This window comes from Benincasa hispida, chromosome 12 (genome assembly GCF_027475165.1).
Source record: "Benincasa hispida cultivar pf3 chromosome 12, pf3_genome.v1.1, whole genome shotgun sequence".
Classification (NCBI taxonomy): Eukaryota; Viridiplantae; Streptophyta; class Magnoliopsida; order Cucurbitales; family Cucurbitaceae; genus Benincasa; species Benincasa hispida.
Genome location: NC_143489.1, coordinates 65,164,342 through 65,180,780, shown reverse-complemented (window position 1 = coordinate 65,180,780; position 16,439 = coordinate 65,164,342).

The following is a 16,439-nucleotide window of genomic DNA, read 5'->3' as shown; positions in this document are numbered from 1 at the left end:
TTCGATTCATTTCTCTATATTGGAAAACCACTATTAATTCTCCTTTCTTTTTCATTTTCATTTTTTTCTTTTTATATTAAAATTGTTCATTTTATACCATTAGTAAATAAATTTTAAGGTTTATATTTTAGTATCTAAACTTTTAAAAGTATTTAATTTGTCTTTAAATGTAAATTTTATGTTTAATAGGTTCTTGACGAATTTAAATTTTTTAATAATTAATGGAAAATTTTGAATTTTTTATCTAATAGAATCTTGAAGTTAAAAAGAAAAGAAAAAAAAAAACAATAATTTAAAATCTAAATTTACAACTTACAATTTTTTAAAGTTAATCGTATGATCTCCTAAAATTTTAAAATGGTTTAATCCATTTTTAATGTTTATTTTTGTGTTTAATAAAATTTTTGAAAACCACTTAAAATAGTTTTTGAAATATTTTTAAAGTCTATTTTGAACCTTTTTTTATCACCAGATTTTAAATAAAAATGATTTTTTGAACAATATTTTTTTCTCTAATAAATCCAAATAAACTTTTAGTTAATTGGTTAGGCATAAATGTGATAGTCCGACAAAATTAATAGTTTAAAAATATTTTAAAATAAAATTGAAAGTCGAGAGATTTATTAGACACGACAATAAGAATACATAAACATATTTAATATTTTTTAAAGATATATATATATATATATATGTAAGACACAACATCTTAAAAATTTGGGGATAGATTTGAAAAGCTATTCAATGCAGAAAAAGATCATTCTTCTCAATTGTAGGCAAAGAAATTATAATTAAAAATGTAGGTGAATCCGTTCCTACCTGCACAATGAGTCTCTTCAAATTACCTAAAGAAAAAATTGCTATGAGATTACAAGATCCTTCTGAAGATTTTGGTGAGGATCTTCATCGAGTCACAAAAAGCTTCATTGGGTTTCTTGGAAGAGAATATGTATGCCTAAAACCTAGGGGTTTAAACTTTAAAGATCTAGAAGGCTTTAATCAAGCACCGATTGTATAACAGGTTTGGCGGATGATTGAGAAACCTAATTCATTAGTAAATTTTCTCAAAGGAATATACTTTGCAAATGGAAATATAATGACTGCTGAAATGGAAAAAAAATCCTTCATACTTATGGAACAGCTTACTATGGGGTAGAGATCTACTAAAAGATAGCTTGGGCTTCAGAATTGGGAATGGACACTCTAAGAAGATTTTTTAGGTCCTTGGATGCCTAGATCAAATACTTTTAAACCTATATCATCTGATCCATGGTATTTAAATGCCCTGGTTGCTGATTTTATTCAACAAAATGGTTCATGGAACATTGAACTTCTAAGTAAGGTCTTATCAAGAGAGGATGTTGTTTTAATCAAAACAATCCCTCTAAACTTGAAAATCGAGGGCAAATGAATTTGGTATCATGACAAAAATGGCATATACACCGTTAAAAGTGGTTACAACGTCTTCCTAAATTCAAAATTACTTCAGAAATCATTAAGTAATAATAAAAATGAGAGGTTATGGAAGAAAATTTGGCAGCTCGAGCTCCTTCAAAGATTAATCACTTTATATGGAAATGCACAAACAAGAAGATAATAGTTGAATTTGATTGTAGTATAATAGGGGTGTTCAAAAAATTCGATGACTCGAAAAAATCGATCAACCCAATCCAACCATGCGGTTTGGGTTGGATTATCAATTCATTTGGGTTGGGTTGGGTTCAAATAAATGAAAATTTTATGGGTTGGGTTGGTTCATGGTTTCATCTAATATAACCCGAACCAATCCGAATTTATTATTGACTTTAAAATATATGTCTTTTGTTACTTATAACACAATTATTTATATATATATATATATTGATTTTAATTTTATTTAATTCCATTATTTTTTGAATAATTTATTCTTTAACAACTTTTTATACAATTTCTTTTGCACATATCCCTAGATAGAAAAATAAATTAGCTGATAATGTAGCTAAGAAAGCTAGATTACTAGGTATTAATGACGTTTGGATGGATACTTATCCTTTATGGATTCAAAATCTAGTTGTATATGATTCTGACTCAAACTATGTCCTTGAGATTTAATAAAAATATTTTTTTCTAAAAAAAATAGTTTGGGGATCAATTAAACTTTAACCATTACATAAAATTAAGAGTTACACTCACAATTGACAAAAAGGAAACCATGAGTGAATGACCTTTATACAAATCATGGAGAGAATCCACAAAAACTTTACCCTCATTAATATTTATGTAGATTTTTTAATCAAGCAAGCAATAGCTTCTGCCAGCTCAACGAAACCAGATAAAAGAAATGGGTCTCCATGTTGAACATAACATCACTATTGGAATCATGAATAATGGCTCCAATACCCACATCCCCTTTAAGGACTGTGGCATCATAATTCAACTTGAAGAAACCATACGACGGGGTTGACCAATGACAAATGTCCTTGGGGTTTAGAAGAGGATTAAAATGTGGAAAGGGAATAGACGCCACTCTACTAAAAATGGCTAATGAACCATAGATTCTACCGTTTGCAATGCCCACTGGATATGAGCTAAGGTGGTAAAGTTGCATCCTCCAGAAACAAGGAGATTGCACCTGTGCCAGGTAACATAAAAAATAAGCGAGAAAATCTTGATATCCAATTGGTTCAAAACATCACAAGCTCTAAAAAAAGAGAAGTAACAATAGAATAGCTCCTACAAAAGAGACAAAGACTAGGGGGCCTTAGAGACCAAATATGTTTACTTCCCTTTGCACAATCAAAGGGCATGAATACTAGATTAAGAAGCACGGAGACAGAGGATAGTCTCCACTAGAGCAGTGATTGAGTGGCTAATCAACGCTCTACACGTTGGGAAAGAGTTAAGACATGCTCACCATAAAAAAATAAAATAAAATAACTTTTGAGGGATAGATAAAGCCCACAAAAATTTTCAAATTTTTTCTGTATCATGACTTGAGGATTATGAAGCTTCTTGAGCCAAGGCTTGTGCCAACTTGTAACTACTCTTAACAAACTAGATGTCTCTTTTATCATAATATCATATATAAATATCAAACCGAGGAAGAGAACATAAGGTAATGCTCTTGATCATCCCCATTTCTTTCGAACAAAAGAACTCATCTATTGTAGGTTGATCCATTGCCTATGGCAAACTATGCACTGATGACAAAAAAAGAGGACGTGGGAAATAGGGAAGATTGAAAGTCGATTATCTGGGGATCCGTTGGTTAGAGTAAATATCAATGGACTTACTGTCCCCAATCATCCATATCCCTTCTTTGAGAGCCAGCTAGCTCATGATTCCACAAAAATATTTTACCAAGTGTAGGAAGGACGATAATCTAGACCTGCATGAAGAAAGAAGGTATACGAAAAATACTTAGCCTTAAGTGTTCGAGCCACGAGATATTGATCTCTTTCCATAATATCACAGGTGTGCTTAGTCTTAAGTTGCAGTTCAGATGTTTAAAATTCAGGAGATAAAAATTAAAATGGTATTATATATCATTAACCAAATATAATTATGCTATATATCATTGACCATGTTGTGTCTAGTATTTCTAGTGTCTAGTTTGAAGATCATCCCCTATGGATAGATGGTACTATGTCTAGTGATTTAATATCTCTTTAGTTTTATTATTCTTTTATATGATTGTGCTATTATGGATTTAGGTAAGCATTTTCCTTTTAGTAAATAATTGGGTGGAGAGATTTGCAAATCTAATTTTTTAGTCAAAAGTAAATAACATATCTTATGTCAATTAAGTTATGTTCATGTTGGTTAATAAGGACAAGAGTTGTTGATTTCAAAAAAGATTAAATATTCTTTTTAGGCCAAAACGAGCCTATCTAAACTAGTATATAGATATGTTTGCAACTAAGAGATCTGTAGTTCAAAACTCCTAACTTTATCCCGCTAAAAAAAAATATTCTTTTTAGATAAAGTTTCGACTTAGCTAAGGTACAACTAAAATCAATCATTTAATTAAAAATAATAATACATTATAATACATTTTAATACAGTATTAATACTTCTTAGAACATGCTAATTTGTGTCTATCTCAGTAGGTAAAGTATCAATAACCATTCTAAATGTCTATGGATACTTTACTCCATAACTTTTTTTAAACTTAGAATATGTTGAGATACAATTATAAATAATTTATAGGTAATTAAAAGCAATTTTCTACCATAAATTTAGAATTCCTTTGTTTTTCTTAAAAAAAAAAAAGTCAAAAATAAACGTTGCCTTTGGCTAAATATTTTACTCTTAATCTTAATCGCTAATGCTATATGTGGTCATTGCTAGGAGTTGGACATCAGAGGTGTTCTTTATAGTTGATCTCTATGTGATCTTCGTTGGAATTGGACATCGAAGTGATCACCAGACATGGTTCATAGAGTTAATCGCAGAGTTGGCCACTAGAAGTAGTTGTCAAAGTTAGTCGCTAGAGTATGTCGTAAGAGTGACGTAGCAGTAGTCGCCGACAAAGGGTTGTCACTAGAGTTGATCGCCAATAAATGGAGACATTTGAAACGTTAGAAGAAGGAAGAGTTAGTCATTTTAACTAGCTTAAATGGCTCACACTAAGCTAATTATTACCATTCAACTCAATGTAAGTTTGTGCTACAAACCGTCTATAAATGATATGGTAAACCCAATGTGTAGTGTATCTCAACTAGTATAGTACTTATATTATCAACTTCGGTGTTAGAAGTTCGATTTTCTCCTCTTACATATTGTTTAAAAAAAAACGATTTACTCCAAAATTTGTATATATAAGAGCAAAACTTAAGCTATGACATTTTTTTAAGGGAAAAAATATATAAAATCGTTGTGAACTTGAGGAGTACAAAGGGAACATGGATACCAATAAAATATAATATTAAAATAAATATAATATAATAATAAAATAAATAAATATTAAATCCTCTTTATAAAAAGTTATTAAATGTGATATTTGTTATAGTGTCATAAGCTAATTGTAATGGCGAGTACTTACGATAAGATACTAGCCTAATGCGTATAAGTGATGCTGCATGCAAAATAGTATATCCTCATACAAATGTAGGAAGCTTAGCTCTCATAAGTAATGGTCTAGCAATTAAATGCAAACGTTTTAGGAATGATTCTGCTAAACTATTTTGTGTATGAACATAAGCTACAAGATGTTCAACACTTATCCCAATCGAATACAATAATTATCAAAAGCTTATGATGTAAATTTATCATCATTATCAAGACGAATGGTCTTAATTGTATAATCAAGAAATTGTGCTATTAACTTAATTATTTGAGCAAGTAATCTTGCAAATGCAAAATTTTGACTTGATAATAAGCACACGTGTGACCATCTGCTGGATGTGTCTATTAATACCATAAAATATCTAAATGATCTACTTGGTGAGTTAATAGGTCCACATATATTACGATGAATTCGTTCGAAAAATGCAGAGATTCAATTCCCACTTTGGTTGATGATGGTTTAATTATTAATTTGCCTTAAGATCAAGCATCACATGATAATTTATTGGTCTGAAGAATCTTCTGGTTCTTCAATGGATGTCCATTTGAATTTTCTCATCATTATAGATTCTGGATGACCCAATCAGCCATGCCAAATTGTAAATATGTCTAGATTTATGAACTTCAAGTTCATTGTTGCATAAGTTTCAATTACTCATATATAAGTGTAATATAATTTAGAAGGTCAAACAAGCAACTCTTTCAATATACGTTTTTCATATGAGAGAGTAGATATAATATAAAGATACTCCATATTATTATTTCTATCAGTCTCAATATGATAACTATTGTAACGTATATTTCTAAAACTAAGTAGATTTCTTTTTGATTGACTAGAGAACAATGCATTGTCAATTGTAAATTTTGTTTCTCTAGCCAAAATTATATTTACATTTCCAAAATCTGTTTGCAGCACCTTATTTTGTATTGACTTTTGCTTCCAGTATTGTCATTTTCGAAAAATATTTTCTACTTGTAAATATTGTATGTGTAGTTGCACCGTCTGCCAAATATAAATCTTTTTTACTCATTTTTTAGTCACTTGACATATGAAAATGATCCAAATTTCTTCGTTAAAAGAAAATAATTACAATAAGAAAAACAGCATTTGGAATATATAAAAGTTAACGTCTACTAAGAGAAGAAAAAAAAACATGGAGATGAATAAAAAAAAATTAAATCTAGATATTTTCAAAGTCAAAAGAAACACTTGATGTTCCATCAATTCTGCTGATTTTTTCTTCAAAAAATTTGAATAAGTCCGTCACATCCAAATATGTCATATGAGATGGGTCAAATATGTCATTATCCTAGTATCAAATGCTATAAATTTTAATTTTATAACATTTTCATAGTAACACTATTACAAAATATTATATTTATATTAGAAATTTAATATATATCAAATATCTAAAACAACAATTAATTTGTTAGTTATAACAAAGAGGAAAAAACCAATATACTTTTAAGACCTACCTATGACAGGAAAAATGAAAAAAGGTCGTGTTGATAACGTGCTGTGAACTTGAGGAGAACAACGAGAACACGAATACCAATAAAATATAATATTAAAATAAATATAATATAATATAATATTAAAATAAATTAAACATAATATATAAATAAACAAAATAAAATAAATTGGCAAAATATAAAATAAGAAATTTCTCTAAATTCGCCACTTTCTCCAATTTTTATGGAATTTATCCAACGTGTGTCTTCAAAAACTCACTAAAATAGGTAATTTGGCAAGTAGGAGATAGATTACATGGACATTAATAATGTGTAATGTCGAGACACATAGACAACACTTTAAAAAATGGGGACATGATATATAGTCAATAGACAGTAAATATGAGCATCTAACGAGCATCTATTATCATAATATTTATAATAAATATAACGTTTTTTATATAATAATAATAGCAATTTTAGTTTTATTTAATTTGGTGTTGGTATAGACTAATTGGAATATGGGTTTGAAACTTTAGTGGAAAGAATCTTTGAACTTGGAGATGCATGCACGCTGAGAAGTGGCCCCACAAGAAGATTATTGAGTGGTCTCCATATGGCCATTGTGCATCTATTTATGATTGTTTTGTCCTTATGTTATTTGTTATTTTCTAATGATTTTTTTTCCCTTAAATAAAATGCCATCTTTCTTATTTCTTAATAATCTTTGGTTTAATTTAACATCACATCATCGTCTTTTAAAATTGTAATTAAACTAAGCTAGAATTTACGTATCTTAACCGTTAAATTATGTTCTGATTAGTAATTATTTAAAAAAAAAAAATTGAACATTCGACTATTTAGGGAGTACTATATTGTTGGATATATAGTGAAAGAAAATGAAAATTTGATGAAGATTTAAAATATAAAATAAATTTAATTATGTAGATTAAATTCATTATTTAGAAACTTCAAATTAAAATGATGTTTCATGTACAAAGTTAATATGTATAAAAGTTAAATTTGTAGTTTTTCCAATTTGAATGAATTATGTTTGATTTTTGTCAAGTAACAGCTCAATTGAGTTAAATTTGATAAATGTTTCAATTTTTATATTTATTTGATTTTATTTTGTAATTAGGAGAGTTACCAAGTTGCTAACCTATAATTAGCTACTTGGTTCTTCATTTGTAGCATCTCATTTCAAATTGAAAAGTTTTTTACTTTCTTTTTTTCTTTATTTTGTTCTTAAGTTGAGTTGAGAACAAGTATCAAAGAGTTCTGCCAAACTCGAGTAGTTCAAGGTTGCAGTTCTACCAGAGTTCGTCGTTGTATCCTGCTGAGATGATCATTGTAGTTTACTTACAGCCCATGTAGAGCGAATAATTGTCTTCAAGATAATGCTTACCAGAAGCGTACCTCAACTGCACTTTGAGTCTCTAAAAGTTTTGAAGCTCTTTCAAGTTTTTGGTTATTTTCATATCTAAGCCTTGTTACACCATTTGGCTTTTGTTTGAGTTTGAATGGTTTACACTGAATGTATTGTTTCTAGTAATTGAGGTGTAATCAGTTTGCTAATGTATTATGTTCTATATATACCATTTCCCCAATAGTCTGAAGACAATTAATATATTTGAATTGGTGGCTGCAAACTCCTCCATCAATATCGTTAATTCTACCATCATTGGATTGCCCATTGTCAAATCTTATGCTAAAAAACCAAAGAAGTTTAAGGGAGACAATTTCAAGAGATGGCAACAGAAGATAATCTTCTATCTCATCACACTGAATCTTGCTCATATTTTGAAGGAAGATTGCTCAATTACCATGTTAGAAGCTGTAACTTCTGAAACAGAAGCTGCAAAGCAAGCATGGATATATTCGGACTTCATGTGTCGTAATTATACACTTAGTGGTCTTGAGGACACTCTGTATATTGTATATTGCAATGTCTACGATACATCAAAACTATTATGGAGGCATTAGACAAGAAGTACAAAAGGTGCTGGTACTAAGAAATTCCTTATGGAAAAATTCTTAGATTATAAGATGATCGATACCATATTGGTAGTCAATCAAATGGAAGAATTGTAAATTATCATCAATTATTTGCAAAGTGAAGGGCTAGACATCAGTGAGCCATTCCAAGTTACTACTGTGATTTAGAAGTTGCCTCTTTCTTGGAAGGACTTCAAATGTTATCTTAAACACAAGTAAAACGAGTTATCCATGGAGAACTTCGCGATAAAACTTCGTATAAAAGAGGATAACATAAAAGGAGATAAAATTCCACTAGAAGTTGAAGCCAAGGCTCACATTGCTGAAGCTTCAAAACATAAACCCAAGAAGTAGAATTTCAAGAAGAAAAATTAATATCATGGGTTAAGAAATGATGCTAGCAAGAAAATTCGAGGAAATTGTGGGTTTTTGATAAGAATGGTCATACTGCTACAATGTGCAAGCATAAGAAGAGATAAAGTTCCAACAATCACACTAATGTTGTAGAAAATGACGATTTGGTTTTCCGTCATTTCTGAAGTAAATATGGCTTCACACACTAAAGATTGGTGGATTGATACTGGTGCTACTAGGCACATTTGTAATAACAAATCATTGTTCAATATATATGAGAAGCTAGATGGCAACGATAAGTTGTACATGGGAAATGCTTCAACTGCCTTAATGGAAGGCAAAGGAAAGGTCCTGCTAAAATGGACTTTTGGAAAGAAACTTACCCTTAATGACGTATGTCATGTACTAGAGATTCGAAAGAATCTAGTGACAAAAATCCTATTTAACAAAAAATGGGTTTAAGCTTGTATTTGAGTCAAATAAATTTATTTTGACAAATGAGGATATGTATGTAGGAAAAGGTTATCTGAATGATAACATGTTCAAATTGAATGTATTGGCACAAATGCCAAAGAATAATAATAATATCAACTCTTCTGCTTATATTGTTGAGTTGTATGATGTATGACATTCTAGATTAGGACATATCAATTATCGTTCTTTAAATAGAATGGTAAACTTAGGACTATTGCCGAATTTTAATATTGATAATAGACACAAATGTGAAGTTTGTGTTGAATCAAAGTTTACTAAAAAGTCATTTTTATTTGTGGAAAGAAGCAGTGAGTTACTTGATTTAATCCACATTAATATATGTTGTATGAAAAATACTCCCACACGAGGTGGTAAGAGATACTTTGTCACATTCATTGATGATTGTATTAAAAAATGCTATATATTTATTACATAGTAAAGATGAAATCCTTAATGTTTTTAAAACATATAAGGTAGAAGTTGGAAATCAACTTGAGAAGAAAGTAAAAATGCTCAGATAAGATAGAAGTGGCGAATATGAATCATCATCACTTTATGAATTCTAGGAAGTTAATGGTATAATCCATCAACTATAACACCTTATACACCACAAAGAATGGTGTAGTTGAAGGAAATACCGGACTTTAAAGGACATGGTTAATTGCATGTTAAATAGTTTAGGCTTACCTCACAATTTGTGGAGGGAAGCTTTGCTGACAACAAATTTTATACTAAATAGAATTCCACATAAGAAGACTAATAAGTCGTCCTATAAAGTGTGGAATGGAAAATTACCCTCATATAAAATGTTGGGTCCAGTTCCTATAGAACCTATCACTAAAATACCCCTAGAGGGGGATAGAGCTAAGCGGAGCGAAAAGGGTTTTCCATGAGATGGGAAATGAAAACTATTAGCCCCACATGAAATTTGTGGATAAGTGATTGTCTGATAATAAGCAAGAAATTTCTGTCTTTCTATCAAACAGGATGTATTGAACTCATAATTCATTAGATACTTTTTATGAATGTCAACTAAGTATCGTAAGTAAATTACTCTCGGTTGTTCAATCATTTGGTAACCAGAGGCATTCTTTGATAAATGATCACTATGAATCAAACTCAATAATTGCAAATATGTTCCAAGTAATAAATGCCCAAGTTTCCTTTGGGTCCCAATTCCAATACGATCCTAATGTCTCATTAGCCCATACTACCCCTACAAGAATACCTATGCTTAAAAAGATAAATCCTAGACTAATAATATAATAACTCCAATGATGTAATTATTGAATCAATTGAGAGTTATAATAATTCTTTGAAGAAAAAAAGGAAGTGTTCCTTACAAAATTGTTCCCTTCATTCATGTATTGGATCTCATCAAAGGAAAATAACGCATTTAAGAAATTATCGTTTTTACCAAAAATTCTAATAGCTTTTTGAAATGTAATCATTATAAGTGCTACTAAAAATAATGATCCATATAAAAGAGTTGCATAACCCAATACCATCATAAGAGGGGTAACTAATAGTGGAGATTGATGCATTTCAGTTAAAAAACTTGAAGTAGCAAAACCTTGGATAAAAATAGTACTTGGCATGATATTGTGCTTACACTTAAATAGTTTTTATATTTTTTAAAATATGTATATAGATAAATAATGGAGAAATCTCATCAAAGAAATAGTGATGATTCATATAAATCACTTACAGATAAATGCCTTAAATAAATTCAACGAGTAACTAATAATCCAGTTATGCAGAAAAAAGTAGCCATCAGGCCCCTTTCTAGAATCCTACAATTTCATCGATTAATAAGGTTATTAACTGAATTGTAATGACAATTGAAATGACCCAAAAAATATATATGAGTTAATATATGCTCTAAAGTTGAAAATATCATTAAAAAAATTAAAGGTCCCTTAAGATCAGCCTTATCTCTTTGTTTTCACATTAAGAATTCTCTGCAGATGAAGAGATGTCAAAGGGGTTGCTTACTTTCCAAACAGATCTTCCTTCATCTATATATAAATACTAGTTTATAATGAATACGTAAGAAAAATACTTCAGATTGTTGATTCATCGTCAGAGATGGCTTAGAACCAATAATTCATGTCTAATGTATTTTTCCGAGAGTTATCAGTAAATCAAATCTATTCCTGTCTAACGGAACACTATTGGATCTAATCATAAAGACAATATTGAGAAAAAGATGGCTTTTCCTGGACAAAATGAAAATTAGATTCATGTAATAAGAGAAAAGTTTCCCATTCCTTAGCCGGAAAAATATGTGGCAATAAAATAGGGATTAAATGGAACAGAATTAACTGGGTGATAGAATCGTGAAAACACCAGTTTCTTCCGTATTTTGGACCTTAGCTCTATGGAATAATATACTACTGCTGAAATATGGAAGAATTAGAATCTTAGATCAAAACATTATGTATGGATGGTATGAACTGCCTAAACAAGAATTCTTGAACAGCGAATAACCAAAATTATTACTCACTACATCAAAAAAATTCCATTAATGAAAGGTTTTTGGCAAAGGTACAAATTCCTTTACCAAAAAGGATCAAACTTCCTAAGACAATTGATTTTGTCTTTATAGGCTATGCAATGCATATGCATAGTGCTGCTTGTAGATTCATGGTAATTAAATCAGAAATATCTGATATCGATAATAATACCATAATGGAATTTATTGAAGCTGAACTCTTTTAGAATATCTTTCCTTTAAATGAGGAATGATATAAATTTATTAGTATCAAAAGAATTAATGAGGCTAGCTCTTCGAAAGGTCAAGACAATCTGAATACTGAGTTAAACCTAGAAGAAGCAAAAGAGCTAAGAAAACTATTTATTTCGGACCTAATTTCATAACTTATATAATAGAAGGTGAGTCTCAGACTTTTCAAGAAGTTGTATCATCCCCCAGTACACCTTATTGGAAGGAAGCTATCAATAGTGAGCTAGAATTCATTTTACAGGACAATACGTGGGTATTGGTTGATTTACCTCCTGAAAGTAAACCAATTGGAAGTAAATAGATTTTTAAGAGAAAGCTAAAGGTTGACAATACTATTGATAAGTACAAAGTCCGATTGGTAGCTAAAGGCTTTCGCCAAAAAGAAGAGCTAGATTTCTTTGATACCTATTATCCAATAACGAGGATTACATATATTGCAATAGAAACTTTACAAAATTTGGAAATACACCAAATGGATGTAAAAATCATTTTAAATGGAGATTTAAATGAAGAAATTTATATGGAACAGCGGTTTGTTGTTAGAGGCTTGAAGACAAAATTTGTAAACTTGTTAAGTCTCTTTATAGGTTGAAACAAGCACATAAACAATGGCATAAAAAGTTTGATCACACTATGTTATCAAATGAATTTAAGATAAATGGGTGTGAGAAATGTATCTATGTTAAAACGATAGGTCAAAAGTATGTCATTGTTTGTTGGATTATATATTAATAATGGGCACAAATAGAAATGTTATTGATTCCACTAAAAGAATGTTAAAATCAAACTTTATCCAGAAATTCAAGTGGATACATACTTTCTCAATCTCATTATATAGAGAAAGTGCTGAGAAAAATTAATCATTTTGAGAATAAGTCGGTTGTTACTCCATTTGATCCAAATTGTAATTTGAAGAAAAATAATGATGAAGATGTGACTTCTCTAGTGTATTCTAGAGTTATTGGTAGCTTAATGTACATAATGAATTGTACAAGACTTGATATTCCCTATTCGGTAGGAAGTTTAGTCAGATACTCCAGCAATCCTGGGCATGATCATTGGAATGCATTAGTTAGAGTTCTAAGGTACTTGAAGTATACTCTAGACTATGGATTGCATTATATGAGGTATCCACATGTATTGGAAGGATTTAGTAATGCTAATTAGATTTTTGATAGCATGGAGACTAAATCAACTAGTGGGTATATTTTTACCTTAGGTGGAGCAGATGTATCATGGAAATCTTCAAGACAGACATGTATAGCACGTTATACTATAGAATCAGAGTTTATAGCTCTTGATAAAGTAGGAGAAGACGTTGAATGGCTCCGAAATTTTCTTGAAGATATTTTATTGTGGCCAAAGCCTGTAAGTTCAATATGTATTCATTGTGACAATTTAACGGCTTCTATGAGAGCCAAGAATAATGTCTATAATGACAAGTCACGACATATTAGACGCATGCATAATTCGATAAGGTAATTTCTCTCTAATGGAATAATTTCCATTGATTATGTGAATTTGAAAGATAATATTGCAGATCCTTAAGAGAGCAAGTCACATAACATCGAGGAAAATGGGACTAAAGCCTATGAAATAGGTTATCTGGTGGTAACCTAACCTAGTTGACTGGAGATCCCAAGATCTAGGTTTAATACACAAACTAGTTCGATAATTCATAGTTGACACACTAAGAAACTTATAGTTTCTTCCCATTTCTATGATGTTCTAAAGTATGTGATCTGTTAATGATAAGGTTATATTGATGTCTTTTTTTTTTTTTTTTTTGTTTACGAGAGAAGTAGTGACAGGATGCTACCTATATGAGAGTAGAAGTGGTGTCGCTTCTGTGAGAACTTTTCAAATGGTTTATGTTCTCTAAAACTCTCATGAATTCATGATTTTATCCAAGACCAAAATGGACACAAATTATAGAACTCAAAGATACAAGACAAGTTGTGTGTGATATCTGTTGTCTCAATTCACCAATGAGAAGGATAGTTCCAAATCTTAGTTTCACTATTTCTTCGGTAAATTCGATGGATATTCACTAAGGAAGGTTCAAGTTCAGAAAGACACCTCTCCCGATGCATAGCTTGTTTGTTTGCTCTCAATAGTTTTCTTTGATTTTTCTCACTTTCTTCCATGCGGGGGATTGTTGGATTGTTGGATATATATAGTGAAAGTTGTGTGAAGATTTGAAATATAAAATGAATTTAATTGTGTAATTAAATTCATTGTTTAGAAACTTTCAAATTGAATTGAAACTTCAAATTAAAATGATGTTTCATGTAATATGTAAATTTGTAGTTTTTTCAATTTGAATGAGTTATATTTGATTTTTGTCAAGTAACAACTCGGTTGATTTAAATTTGAAAAATATTTCAATTTTTGTATTTATTTGATTTTATTTTATAATTTGGAGAGTTACCAAGTTGCTAGCCAATAAATAGCAACTTGGTTCTTCATTTGTAGTATCACATGCCAAATTGAAGAGTTTTCCCCTTTCTTTCTTTCTTTCTTTTGTTCTTGAGTTAAGTTGAGAGTAAATATCCAAGAGTTCTACCAGATCCAAGTAGTTCGAGGTTGCAATTCTACCGAAGTTAATCGTTGTATTCCGCTGAGACGAACGTTGTAGTCTGCTTGCAGCCCGTGCAGAGTGAATAATTGTCTCTAGGACCGCACTTACCAGAAACGTGTCTTGACTACGTTTTGAGTCTCCAAAAATTTTGAAGTTCTTTCAAATCTTTGGTTATTTTCATATTTAAGCCTTGTTACACCATTTAGCTTTCGTTTGAGTTTGAATATTATATATTGAGTGTACTGTTTCTAATAATTGAGGTGTAATCAATTTGCTAGTGTATTTAGTTCTATATATACCATTTCCCTCATATATATGACTTAATTGATCCAGCTATGTGTGCTTATATTTTAATCATATAAATTACAACTAGTTAGATCCTAAATTCTCTGTTCTAGTCATCATATTCTAAAGTGTTTTGATAAGTTTTTGAGCTTTTGGAATTATATGTTTTTATTTGTATAGTCACCCTGCTTTTTTGAAAACTTCTTATAGACTCTTAAATTTTCAAATTTGTTTTTAATCGGTTTTTAACATTAGTTTTTTTAACACTTAATAACACGTTAATTGTGTGTTAGTTAGAAGCCCTAAAGAACACTATCAATATCATGTAAAAATTGAACAATGGAAAGCAAGGATCAACGTTATTAGTCACAAAACTTAAAAAATTAAAACTACTCATTTTTTTTAAAAAAGAAAAAAAAAATACAATAACTAAATAAACACGAATTAATATAGAAGTTTAGGGTCCTATTAAAAAAACAATTTTTTTAAAAAAAGAACTTTAGTCAAAATTAGATATGAAAATTCAAAGAAACAAAATTATAATTTAACTTACTAGTGAAGATTTAGATTTTATTATAGTTGTTCGACTTTAAAGTTTATTCCATCATGATATATTTGAACTTTTAAAATGTCTTGAAATTGAAAAATACACCGGCAAGTCTACTATAATTTTTTTTTTTTTTTTTAATTTTACTTTTCTTAAAAATATCAAATAAGTACATACTATACAGATAACCATCTCATTTTTTATTTTTTATTTTAAAAGTGAAGCATATTTTTTTTCTATTTATTATATTGATTTTTATCTTTTTTTAATATAATGATTAAATTTTTAGTCAAATTTTAGAAAATAAAAATAAATTTTTAAAAGTTATTTTTCTTTCAAATTTTGACTTTTTTTTTAAATCATTAATAAAAAGTAGATAATTAAAAAAATAAGATAAAAATAATATTTATAAATTTAATTTTTTAAAAAATATTAATTAAATGATTATTAAACGGAATTTAGAGAAACTTAGTAAACGTCGGAAAATAATTAAAAACAAAATAGGGAAGCGAGCCATTGAGGAAATCAATTCAATTCTCTCACTTCAATAATTAAAAACGATTTGTCGAATTTCTTTAAACGTCAGAAAATAATTCTCATTCAGTGTACGTTGTGGTGGCGGCTGATTGTTGAAGACCAACGGTCAAAAAAAGTCCAATGTTGGTCAAAAGTGCAGTTGGTGGAAGCCAAAATTAGGTGGTTTTTTATATGAAATAAACACGAGAAATTGTTATAAATTTATGTTTAAATTCTATTTTAATTTTTAAATTTCTAAAAATATCCGTTTTAGTCTCTAAATTTTTTTTAAAAAATATTTACTTTGATCATTATTGTAAGATTTGATTAACCATTTAAGAGAAATGTTGTCAACTTTAGACTAAAAATTATAGGGTTCTAATTTCTTCTCAATTAAGTTGGCCAATTTCTATTATACAACTCCAAAAAAATTTATTACCTAA